The 12,576-nt window shown below is 30.1% G+C and overlaps 1 protein-coding gene across 7 annotated transcripts in view; it reads right to left on the reverse strand.

Moving 5' to 3' along the window:
* The window catches only part of LOC114329508 (protein yellow), a 371,690-nt gene that overhangs the window by 231,865 nt on the left and 127,249 nt on the right, over positions 1-12,576 (reverse strand). Inside the window, exons 1-2 of one of the 7 annotated variants that reach the window (XM_050655689.1) lie at positions 3,808-4,171; positions 2,965-3,244 (exon numbers count right to left, since the gene is read on the reverse strand). The exons of 4 other annotated variants lie outside the window; for them this stretch is intronic. The gene's annotated coding sequence lies outside the window, so the exon portion shown is untranslated. Of the gene's footprint in view, positions 1-2,964; positions 3,245-3,807; positions 4,173-12,576 lie in introns of those variants that run through there. 2 more of the 7 variants (XM_050655694.1, XM_050655690.1) reach the window with 2 other exon arrangements.

Raw genomic sequence — 12,576 nt, forward strand, 5'->3', positions numbered from 1 at the left:
AACATAGTAACAGATTCCCCAGGTTTCTGCTTATGATTCTTAATTTGATCTAGTAGGTCGTCCTGGAACGAGTACGGAAGAAAATCTGACTTCAACTTTTTAATCAGATCAGACCAACAAGAAAAATTACCCCTATTATTCCTAAACCAGGGAAAAGCTGTCCCGGTGAACAGTTCAGCAGATGCAGCAAACAAATCCTCTTCAGAAACACCTCTAGATACTCGAAGACATTCAACCCTTTCCAAAAATGACATCACATCAGTGTGCTGTTTTTCACCTGAAAATGAAATACCCCATTTGTGTACTTGCACAGGTTTGGAGTAAGTGAAACTAGATACATTGACTGGAGCATTAGGAGTAGAGGTAGCTATGGGGTTAACTCTAGAATCAAGTTCACCCTCTAGTGTTAATATTCTAAGAGAAACAGATTTCTTGAAAGGTTCCTGTTCTTCGGTAGGACAGTGTAACAAGTGTACACGGGCAGAAATATGGCCTAGACGAGATGTTAATCGCGCATACTCTGTATCCTTTACAGTTCCCCTAAATTTTTCGATTTTTTTAGACAAGCTGTCCAATGTTTCAGAGATTCCTTTCTGTTGTTCCTCAAAAGGGATGGATACAGCTGATATTTGGAGAAAACTCCTATTGCCAGCTTCTTGTTTCAAAGCACCTCTCAGAAGATTGCGTTTTTTATCGACAGTTGTCGACTCCTCTGGCATTATGTCCCTAATCTTTAATTCATAATCCAGTTCATCCACCAGAAGATGTTCAGCTTTAAAAGCACACATGATGAGAGCAAAATTATTGACAAGTAGTCCAAAGAACAGAAGTATGAAAGATACCTAAGTTTGCACGCAAAATATATATACCGAGAAAATATTCGCAACACACCAACAAAATCAAAATGGCCAGCAAAAAATATATATATATATATAATGAAGTATATAATCAAATAAATAAGATCAAATAAATATATAAGATCAAATAAATGGATAAATAATCCAATAAATAATGTATACTCAAGTAAACCTACTACCTAAATACTGGAAGTAAATTTTTATTTATATGTAACTTACCACCACTTTGGAAAAAATATATATAATAATAATCAATGCTTAGTTGTACCTCCAACTATACCACTATTGGCTGAAGGAATAAAAATTACCTTATATGAATTATATTATTAATAGCAATATTAAATATAAGTTCCCAATAAAAAATTCAAATTTAACCCAGAATGTAAGTTGCACAAACCTATACTATAATGAGGTCCCAAAATATAAACAAAAATCAAAACAGCGTATAAGAATACCTGATATGTATCAGAAATTAAAAATAAAATAAATAAGTAACAAGATGTGTATAGAGATACCAAACGGAAATAACAAAGAAACTTGAGATAAAAAGAGAAGAATTGACCTAAATAAATACTGTCTCAGACCAAAAATAAGGCCACCACGTTGGGAAGCCGATGTAACCTGTTAGAAGAAGATTTTCTGTTGGAGTGAATGCACAGAGAGTGATAAACTCCAACAGAAGTAGGAAAAAGAAGATCTACTTAATGTAGCCAAAGGAACAAAAATGTGTGGCTTCTACGTTGGAAGAAGCTGAAGTAACTAAAATACTACTTCGCAGTAGTACTTGTATGGGAAGATGTAAAGACAAAGAGTATAGACTTGATATAGGACTGGAGATGGAAAATTATGAATAGATAGATGTAACTTGAATAGCTAGCTCAATATGCAAGAGAATGGCCACTTGACACTCAAGGAAGGATTCGGCCAATTTGCACGGCTATTTCTGGCTGGACAATAAATTAAAGGAAATGACAATGATGGCTAGAAAAGAAGATATTAAGACACTGTTCACAAAGTAGATAAGGTAAATATAATAATATAATGAAAATAGAATAAATTTTTGGGCGCCAGAAGAAGGATAACTGGGTTAACCCTCTTCCAGGTATTCTACGCTGCTATAGAGTATATTAAATTTGTAGTACAAGTAGGTTAAATGTTATTAAAGATTATTAAGTTATAAAATATATTATCAAGATAAAGGAGTAATAAGAAAAAAAAAATCACAATAAATGTATTTTTATTGAATGTAACTACCAGATTTTCACAATCTCCGAGTTAAGACAAGTAACTAGTATGTAACTCTAACATGACAAAAAAAAATACTAGTGAAAGTCATTTACAGAATTACCTTACAAATATAATCTAAGAATAATCTTAATAAGGTTAGAAAATCTGAATAAGGGTACCTCTAATACAGAAAGTACAACTTACACTTGGTTAGCAGTAACTACCCTCACCCAATAACAATGGTACGAATATCATACGTACACTTAATTCAATACTACCTGATAATATGAACAAGATATTTAATATATGTATGTACAACTCAATGAGTTGACGGGTACCAAGTCCCTAAGTGAACCAACGGAGTTCTGGATACCAAAGATCCTTTTACCGACTCGTGGTTCTTAATAATAATGGCAAGTAAAACTAGTACCTTCCTGAGGGGATGGGTACTAGGGATTTATTCGAATTTAATATAAAAATTAATAGTTAAAGTTAAATAATTTGAATAATAGAAATTTTTAATGATATTTGAAGTTAATTTGAAAAATTTAATTTAAAATATACTAAAATAATTAAAGGAGTTTAAATAGTTATATAAAAGGGAAACAAGCCAAAGAATAATAAAAAAAATATAAGAGTACCAACACTATTGTATGGGAAAGTATCTGAGCTCAGAGATTCTCACCATGGAGGTTACGCAGCTTTGGGGAACGCTATCAATTATTATACTGTTCTGTAATACTATAAAAATCTTGAAAAGGGAAAGGTTATGTGCAATAAATTTATAAAGTACCTATATGAATAAACTAAGTATCCTGAAAATCACAAAAAACAGTCTAAATTTTTACTTAGAGCAAACCGAATGTTCATCAACACAAACCCCTTTTCACAATCTTCCAATGTTCCTTGCGGTGCGTTCCTTGCTGTGTATTCCCCAAATTGACCGGGATGCAATGAGCACAAGGGGGTGCTAACTCCCTCTTGCAACTGTCCTGCTGGAGGTACAAGAAAACAGGTGGAAAAAAAACCAGTTGAAGGTACAGGCGAAAAAGATAGATATGGAGATCTTCCAGGCTGGTCTCCTAGTGACCGTCTCTCTAGAAGTGGTCTACCTTGGTGGTCTTAGGTTTTCTTTTTTTTTTATGATTTCATAGTGGTGGCTAAAAAAAACACATATGGTATTACTACCAATCCAGCAATGTGTCAAAAAGAAGCAAGAGAAACGAGGAGGTGTTTTTATTCCTATGGGAATAAGAAGAAATAGGTCATTAAGTCCAAAAACTTGAATGACTAGACAGCTCGACTCTTTATTAAGTTGTTATCAGATGACCTTGTTCAAATAACACATGTGATTTTCAATTTGGCTACAAGATATAATTACTGTGAAAAAATATTTCATTATAATATATACACAGGTATATAGATATATTATACAAGGATGAAATATAGTATGATTAGGCAATGGATACTTGTTTGATCATGGTTCAAAAGATAGGAGATCTGTAGACTTGAAAGGAATATAAAAAAAATTGAGTTTAAATTAGCTCTATTTTCCAACAGAAAACACAAATTAGCAAAGAATATTCAATTATCTCTCGATGATTTTGATCCATGAAAATAAACCATAGAAACCATGAACATAGACGACATGAAACTTAATTAGCAAGTTAGTCAAGAAAATTTCAATATGGCGGAAAATAAATTAATAAAATTTTTTATTTACCAGGCCGGAACTCATTTTAAATCTGCATTCAAATTCTTCAACTTCGTATTCACTAATAACTTTATATTCCCTAATGCTGGATGGATTCAATCTTTAATTATAATTTGGATCTTGAAATTGTGGGTAAAATATCAAGCTACCGACCTGCCACTCCGACACACTTCTAGAAAGCCAATGCCCTCTCGTTAGCTGGCTGACGATCTCCGTGGGCAATTCAATTCCCCTCTCCCATCGATACGCTGTCAAACGCAAGCAAACCAATGTTGCCACACTTAAAATGTGACGTCACAAGCATTTAAAATTCTGTGATGGTGTTATGTTATATTTTAATAACCATTGAAAGAAAATAATTCTAAAAATAATGAAATAATATCTTCCCATCAATAATGGATTCTATAAGGGGCGGAACGTCACAGGGTCTTGTGTGAAGACATTCTCAGTTCACCAGAAAAAGGTCAGTCTCATTTGTTTGGACATGAATGTATGGGTTTTTCGTATTAAATACCACATTTAAAATTGAAGAAACATAATCAATAATATCAGAAAAGCTTCATCAAACTTAAATAGAATTGTTGCTAATAAATCATAATAGTTAAATTTTAATAAAAACTTTCAATTGGAAACCAAACGGAAATAAGATTCCCATTTGTAAATGTTATGTTTAAGAAAAATAAGATCTAGCAAATATTAAGCAGTGATTGCCATTTAAATAAAATAAACAATATTTTGATTATAATTGTAACCCATATATGTGTATTATTTTACTCTTTTCTGCCCTATCCCGATTAGGAACCATTGAGAAATACTTAGAAGCCACGAGAGTAAGTAATTGATTTTATAATTCGCCCTGAGATTGAAAACATATTGATATGTGATCTGGTAAATTAATTAGATTATTATTAATACATTGATTAAATTAAATGACATATAAGAATATTATCTCATATCAATAATCAAGATCACATCAATATATATATATATATATATATATATATATATATATATATATATATATATATATATATATATATATATGGATTCCGACTTTAGGAAGCCAAAAACGCTATATCGCACCGGTCATACGAAGCCCGACACCTCCTTACGAAGCCCGGATTCGGGCTTCGTAATTCTTTAATGTTATTTCCCCAAAAAACGTACTTTACACCATCTCTCGATATTTTAACCAAGCTCAGAACATGTGAATACGCTTGGGCTTCATATATATTCGGACAAATTTTAGAAATGTACCATAGGTAGCTCTGAAATCATGATTAACAATACGAAGCCCGGGCTGCTTATGCCTGGAATTATTATCAAAACATACACTCGTAGTTCATGGTATCTACCACCAGTTTGTGCTGCGAAAAGAAGTATATACTCTGTAGAAGTTCAGCAGCGTTAGGAAGCCCACATTGAGCTACCGATTATAAGAAGCCCTGAAGTTTGGCAACGTTTTTGCATATTCCTCAAAGTACTATTAGCTTGTAAACATTTTTATTATTACCTGGCAATGCACATTTTTTGTATTTTTGGGTCGTTCATCGTCATTAATCTTGTGTACTAAGACTCCCGAGAACAGATTATGGTAATTCTTAGCATTACCTGTACACAGTAAGATACCGACAGAAAAAAGATTTAAAAATTGAATCGCAAAAGAATTATTTATTTTAATTGATACAATTAATACAAATTAACACTTTGTATTACTAATTTACTATTTTAGTTTGTAATAAGCCACATAATTTGCTACCAAATAGGAAATTAATATGACAAATTAAATTATTGTTTTTTTTTTATTTAAAAAATGTTAATGCCTCGACAACTAATGGCCATTGGCATGGTAGGTACGGTAATTTTTAACAGTTAGGTACCTAGTGTAATGTGTAGTGTGTGTGTGTTGAGTAAGTGTCTTGTTACTTTGCAAAGTTGACGTCATTGTCTTTGCAAAGAGACGCTAACTGTATCCGAACGTCTGCGGTTCCTCCGGTGAGTACCGATCCCACAAGGACAGAAACTATTTTCATTTATTAATTTATAATAAATGAAACATTTCTGACCCTGGTGAGATTCGAACTCACAACCATTCGGATTTTTCGATCCAAAGGTAGGCGCTCTTACCACTCAGTCAAGGACGGAGTTAAAGTTATTATTATTAAATATTACTTTATAAAATTAAAAATAGTCATTCTTATGAATTATGCGTATTATTCTGATTCTGATACGATGAACACTTGTTTGATGGGTCTGAGCCACACAATTGAGGGTTAGGCCACTGTTTCATTCGTATTTTTAGTATTTGTCAAGGCAACAATACATTATGTAGTGCCATATTGCCAAATATAGAGCTAGATTGTGTAGACCACTGTTGAACCATATATCCAATTTTTCTGCTTTTATTGATGTATTAATCTAAAAATGCTCAATTTGTGGACTGTGCCACTGTTGCTCTGAGCGCCTCATTTAATACAAATACAAAATATTTAATACAATAATGCATATAGATTTTCCCTTCGGAAAAAATCAAACAATATAGATGTTTTTTAATTTCAATAAGGAAATGGGCACGTAGTTTCTGCTGAAATGCTACTCAAATGGAATTCATTTTTTTTTTCGAATTCTGAGAAAACTAATAATTATTTTTGAAAATTTTAAACTCAGAATAAGAGATTACGTTATTAGCGAGGGCCGAAAGTCCCTGAGAACTTCTATAATGTTTATTTTAATAAGTTACAGGGCTAAAAACTAAAAGAAAATTTAGTGTGACTTTTAATTTCAAAATATCTCATTCAAAATAAACTTTTTATTTATTGTAAGAGACTTTCGGCCCTCGGTAATAATTTAGTCTTTCATTTTGCGTTTAAATTTTTCAAAAATATTTATTGTTTTTTTTTCAGGATTTGAAAAAAAATGAACACAATGTCCGTGGTAATATTTTCCAAATCTTTGTCAGTAGTAAATAGAATATTGCCATCATATTGTCAGTCAGACAGTGACAATTTTAAATATTTGACCTGGCATTGGGAATATTTTCAGTTGTTGAGTAAATAATATTGATAATGTGTTTAATAAATACTTGATTTAAGACGTGAACTTAATAAAAAGTTATTTCTTGTTTATTATTTATGGAAGATCCAAAGCAGAGAATACACCAGGATATATTCAGTGATCCAAGTATTGTGTTGTTACAGATGTTCAAAATTGTAAGCGTTTCATAGTAACAATATATTATTAAAAAATCACTTTATCACTTTTCCTCTTTTCTCGATTGATTATTAGCTTTTGTTGTACAGTAGATAAATTATTACTGAATACATAGGTAGTGAAAAAATTATCAGTAGTAATTGCACAAGAGCTCTGAAATTATCGAATTTTTCCCGAGTGACACTTTGACAGTATTAATTTCACGACCCGAAGGGGAGTGAAATTACGTCAAGTGGCACGAGGGAAACAATTCGATAATAATTTCAGAGATCGAGCTGCAATTTGCTGCGATTATTTCATGAATAAAACTGTTTAAAACCAAAATTTTATTGTAATTTATTTATGTAAGTACAAATTAGTACAATTAAACACACAGTTGTTATAAATATTTGACGATTGAAAGTCATCACTTTTATAAGTTTTAAAACAGTAATTGTCATTAATGTCACTGAATGTATTTTTTCACAGCAACGAAGGGCAACTGACGTAATATACTTGACGATGGGATATTATCAAAAATGATCAATTTAATTTGTATTTCTGTAGCTTTCTATTGGTCGGAAATATGAAATAATCATATTAATTAACTGAATTAACAATTAAGGCAATTAATTATACTAGTAAAAGTTATCCAAGAACATTCAAAAGCCATCTTTACAGTTAATGATGAAGTTGTCAAGTAAAGTTTACATATCCATACCAGTGACAATTTTACTACACGTAATTTGCGGTGTAAAGACAGAAAGAGTGGGGATAGCCTTAAAATATTTGCGAATTATGTACCGATGGCCCTAAGAAATGTTTAATAAACAACATATTAAAAAGTTCTACTCTAGAAGTGGGCACTTCATTTTTTATTAAACAAATGAACTGCGAAATTAGATGTTTCTTTAAATAACCCCGAAAATATAAATTTTAGAAAAAACTGACTTGACTTGAAAAATTCAGACAATTGAAAAAAACCTAAATATAAGATTAAAATTTTTATAAAATTAAATCTGTAGCTTCTATAATTTTTTATTTATAACGCTAAAGTCACCCTTCTCACAAACATTGGCGCACTGTAAACTAGCGAAGTGCACGGCTGAGTTATTTCAGTGTATTTCTCTAATTAATGGATCAAATAAAATTTTACAAATTGGACAAGAAAGAAGGAAATTAAGAGAAGGAACAAGAAAGAATAGCTTAATTGGAAAGAAGAACAATTAAGCTATCTTATGGTTATAATAAAAAGAAATAAAATGTATGGGCATAAGTACGGTGTGGGCTGAATTTTGTTTAAACATTATTTAAAAATGTGTAACTAATAAAAATTTTCTTATAAAGCTCTCAAATTTGCACAACTTACCTTTCAAACATCTTACTAAACAATGTTTCATTCAAAAAAATGCCAAAAATTTAATTCAAATGATATGACGCAAAAATGCAATTTTTGAAAACTTTTACGTAAGTTTTAAGGAAAAACGTAGTTTACAGAATTACCAGCACTTTAAAACGGTATTACTCAAGTTTGAAAAGATTTTTTACAATTTTATAGGTGATTTTTTAAAGCATTTGATGTATTTTTAAAATTTACTCAATAATTTTATTTTAGAAATGAAACTATGAAACTATGAATGAAACTATTCCTTTTTGACAAAAATTAAGAAAGATAACAAAAATGTACCTAATACAAAAACCGAAAATTACCAACTAAAAAATTGTTTATAAAAAGTGATCAAAAATGTTTTCTCTAAAACTTACCTAAAATATATTTAATAATAAGCTTGAACAATAATAAATTTTCAACAAAAAAATATTTTTAGCTCTTAAACATTATGTCTGCGTAACTTCGAACCTATTAATAACTTTTTTATTACCAGTTTTACGAAAAAAGTTATTCTTTATAAAATACTCTGCATCGTATATGATCTCAGATGCAACCATCAAATATCAAATTTTATTAATTTTACATACGAGGTTTTACATACGATTTTACATTTTGACATACGAGGTATGTAAAAAAATATGAATTTCACTCAAGAGTAAAGTACCTTTAGATTTCACAATATCGAAAATTGTTATTAAAAAAAGTTGGTTGGAATTACAAAATATGTTTCACTGTTTAATTACATTCTTCTAAATGAGATATTGTGAACTAAAAAGGTATGGTATGTTTAACAGTAAATGGTCGAGTTCAATTAGTTACCACTATAAACATCCTGGAATAACCGATAATAGTATAAAAGGTCCGGTTTCAGGTAAAATTTAAATATGTTTTCTGGTACAATTTCTTTGCTTTATTATGGGATTACCGTCTAGTCAGTGTTAATTGTCAAAAGACCAACTCTGTCTACCTCGGTTGCTTATCGCTCCGGGTGGGTCTTAACAATGGGCCAGGTCAGATAAATTTAATAATATTTACGACCGCACTAATTGAACTCAACCATTTACTGTTGAACAAACCATACTGAACTGTTAAGCAAAAGTCATATTTGTTTGATATCTGATGGTTGTTTTTTGGACTTTAGACCAGAATAGAGTATTTTATGAAGAATAACTTTTTTTCGTAAAATTAATAATAAAATAGTTGAAATAATTGAAATAAAATAATGATGATGGGTATCCGTAATTTGAGAAAACATTGAATTTTTTTTTTCAATTATAATGATGTAATTATAATAAAACATAGTTTTTAATTCCCAACAACTTTTTATAATACCCATATTTTGATATTCTGGAATATAAAGGTACTTTACTCTTTAACAAAATTCGTATTTTTGACATACCTCGTATAAAATTGATAAAACTTGATATCTGATGATTGGGTTTTAGATTTTAGACTATGCACAGCAATTTATGAAGAATAAACTTTTTTTCGTAAAATTTGTAATAAAAATGTTTCAAATATGGTTCCTTGCTACGCAGACATAGTGTAGAAGAGCTTCTTTATAAGCATTTTCAAATTGTAATGCCATATTCGGATTCAGCATAATCAAAAACAAAATAGAAACAAAATTCAACGATATTTTTAAAATTATTTTAAATTATATAATTTAACATGATTGTTTGGAATTAAGAACTATATTCTGATACGCAATTTCATCCTTCTAATGGAAAAAAAAAATTTTGAAAATTTTTCTAATCAACATTATTTTTAGTTTTTTATTTCAATTATGATACATATAGATATTTGTATAACAAGGGAGGAAAGTGCTTCTTTTCCTCCCGAGAATGAAGTTTACTGCCCGACGCGTAGCGGAGGGCAGTAATCATTCAAGGGAGGAAAAGGCACTTTACTCCCATGTTATACATATGGTTTTTCCACCTTCCTCAAATAACAAGTCATTTTTTCATTTTTACTTAATTTATTTGTGTAACTAACCAACAAAATTTATTAGAACTAAAACTAATAAGTACGTACAATATAACTGTCAACTGTCAAATATAAGTCAAAATAAAAATGTAAACATTGTTAAATCAAAATAACAATTTACAGTTTTTTACTATTCTGTGAAATACAGAGTGTTTTATAAATAAACGTTAAAATGTATACAAACTTACGTAATAGAAAATAGATATTGTACAGGGCGTCAATAAGTTATATTTTTATGAATGAAATACCATGATGTCACTTTTACTTTTCTTCCCTAGGGAGGAAAAGTACAACTTTGCTCCCTACAATCAGGTCCGGAAAAGTATACTTTCGGTAGAGGTAGGTGGAAAACTCTTTTATTATTCATTTTACAAAAAACAGTTATTCTTTATAAAATGTTCTACAGGGTCTAAAACCTAAAATACAACAGTCTAATATCAAATTTTGTCAATTTTATACGAGGTATATAAAAAAAATATGAATTTTCCCAAGAGTACTTAAATAATATACCCTTATTTTTCACAATATTGAAAATTGTGCTTATGTAAAGTTGTTTAGAACTAAAAACCATAATTAACCCGCCAGTGGTCGCTATATGAGATTTTCTCTCACGGTTTCAGAAAATTGCACAGAATTTTTTTTCTGGGAAATTATAAGATCTGTAGTTCCTTCTAGTCTCCTAACTATCCTCCCTCGACAATCTAATAGAATCGTCCGCTTAGATAGTGACTCAGTTGACCTAATATCACCCAATTGTTGAGTCAGCGCGCTTCAAGTGAGACATTCTCTCATCAAGCGACCACCCGCGTTACGAACTGTACATAAAAATTAATTTTATTTTGGCACTTAAAACCTAAAATAATGTAAAAAAAATTGTAATTGTCATCAATCAATTTTTCCAGAGCATTCTTGTTATATTTGTGTGCTGTGCCGTAAATTATCAAGATACGGAGATTGATTAATATTGGTTTAATTCCGATTATTTCTTTTTATTTTATTATATTATTATCTATATTATGTTACATTTTTTTTTCTTATTATTAGTTAAGAAAAAAAGTTTAAAAACTGTTTTAAAAACTTTATTTTGTAAAAAAAGGTAAAATTTGGATATGTGAGAGAAAATCTCACGCGCGACCACTCGCGTAACAATCTACCTAGCGACCAATGCCGGGTCGCTAGGTTGGGAATCTATCTTTGGTTGGGAAATAAGCCACAATTAAATTGAAAAAATAATTTTATTCGCGTTTGGACCCCAAATCGGATGTCGCTGTCAAAATATAAAATATTACTAATATTTACTCGGTAATATTTTGTATTTTGACAATGACATCCGATTTGGGCGTCGAAACGTTAATAAAATTATTTTTTCAATTTAATTGTGGCTTATTTCCGAATCAAAATAATTATAAAAATGCCACAAGAAAATAGCTTCAGAACAACACTAAAAACCATCTTCGAATATTCCATCCTTCTCATTGAAATATTCTGAACTATAAAGGTACTTTATTCTTGATCGAAATTTATCTTTTTTGACATACCTCGTATAAAATTAATCAAAATTGATATAAGATGGTTGTATTTAAGGTCTTTGGCCATGCAGAACTTTTTACAAAGGATAACTTTTTTTTCGTATAATTAATAATAGACCAGTAAGGATCTGTTTTTAGATGGATGTGAGAGGTGGCATTCAGATTTTTGCGGATAAAGTTAGGTGATAACTTCGTTATTAATAATTGATTAATGCTCCGTCTCAAATATGCCCGGAACATTAATAAAAAAAATAAAATATTTAAAAATTTCAAAAAATTTCGTTTTTTTTTTCTAATTTTTTTGCTTATAACTTTAAAACGATTCATTCTGGAACAAAGTCGTATAGGAATAAAACAAAGGTAATTAAATTTTCTATCAGATGCGATTGGTTAAAAGTCTCTTAATTAATCACCCTTGCTGCAAAATAGCAATAAATATAAAATAAGGGGGCAAAACAAGCCTGTTATTATTCAATTATTTTCCATCACTTAGGTTACACTTGGAACCTTCCTAATTCGCTTAGAAAATTTTTGTAATGTGCTAAAACCGTACACCAAATTTCATTAAAATTGACTTACTAGATTTTGAATAATAATTTTGCAATCTAAACTTTTTTAAAAAAATTAAACTTCTTTAAAATATTGCACAACAAAAACTAGTGTATACAAAGATTTGTCAATTTT

This window comes from Diabrotica virgifera, chromosome 7, assembly GCF_917563875.1.
Source record: "Diabrotica virgifera virgifera chromosome 7, PGI_DIABVI_V3a".
In the NCBI taxonomy this organism is placed as follows: domain Eukaryota; kingdom Metazoa; phylum Arthropoda; class Insecta; order Coleoptera; family Chrysomelidae; genus Diabrotica; species Diabrotica virgifera.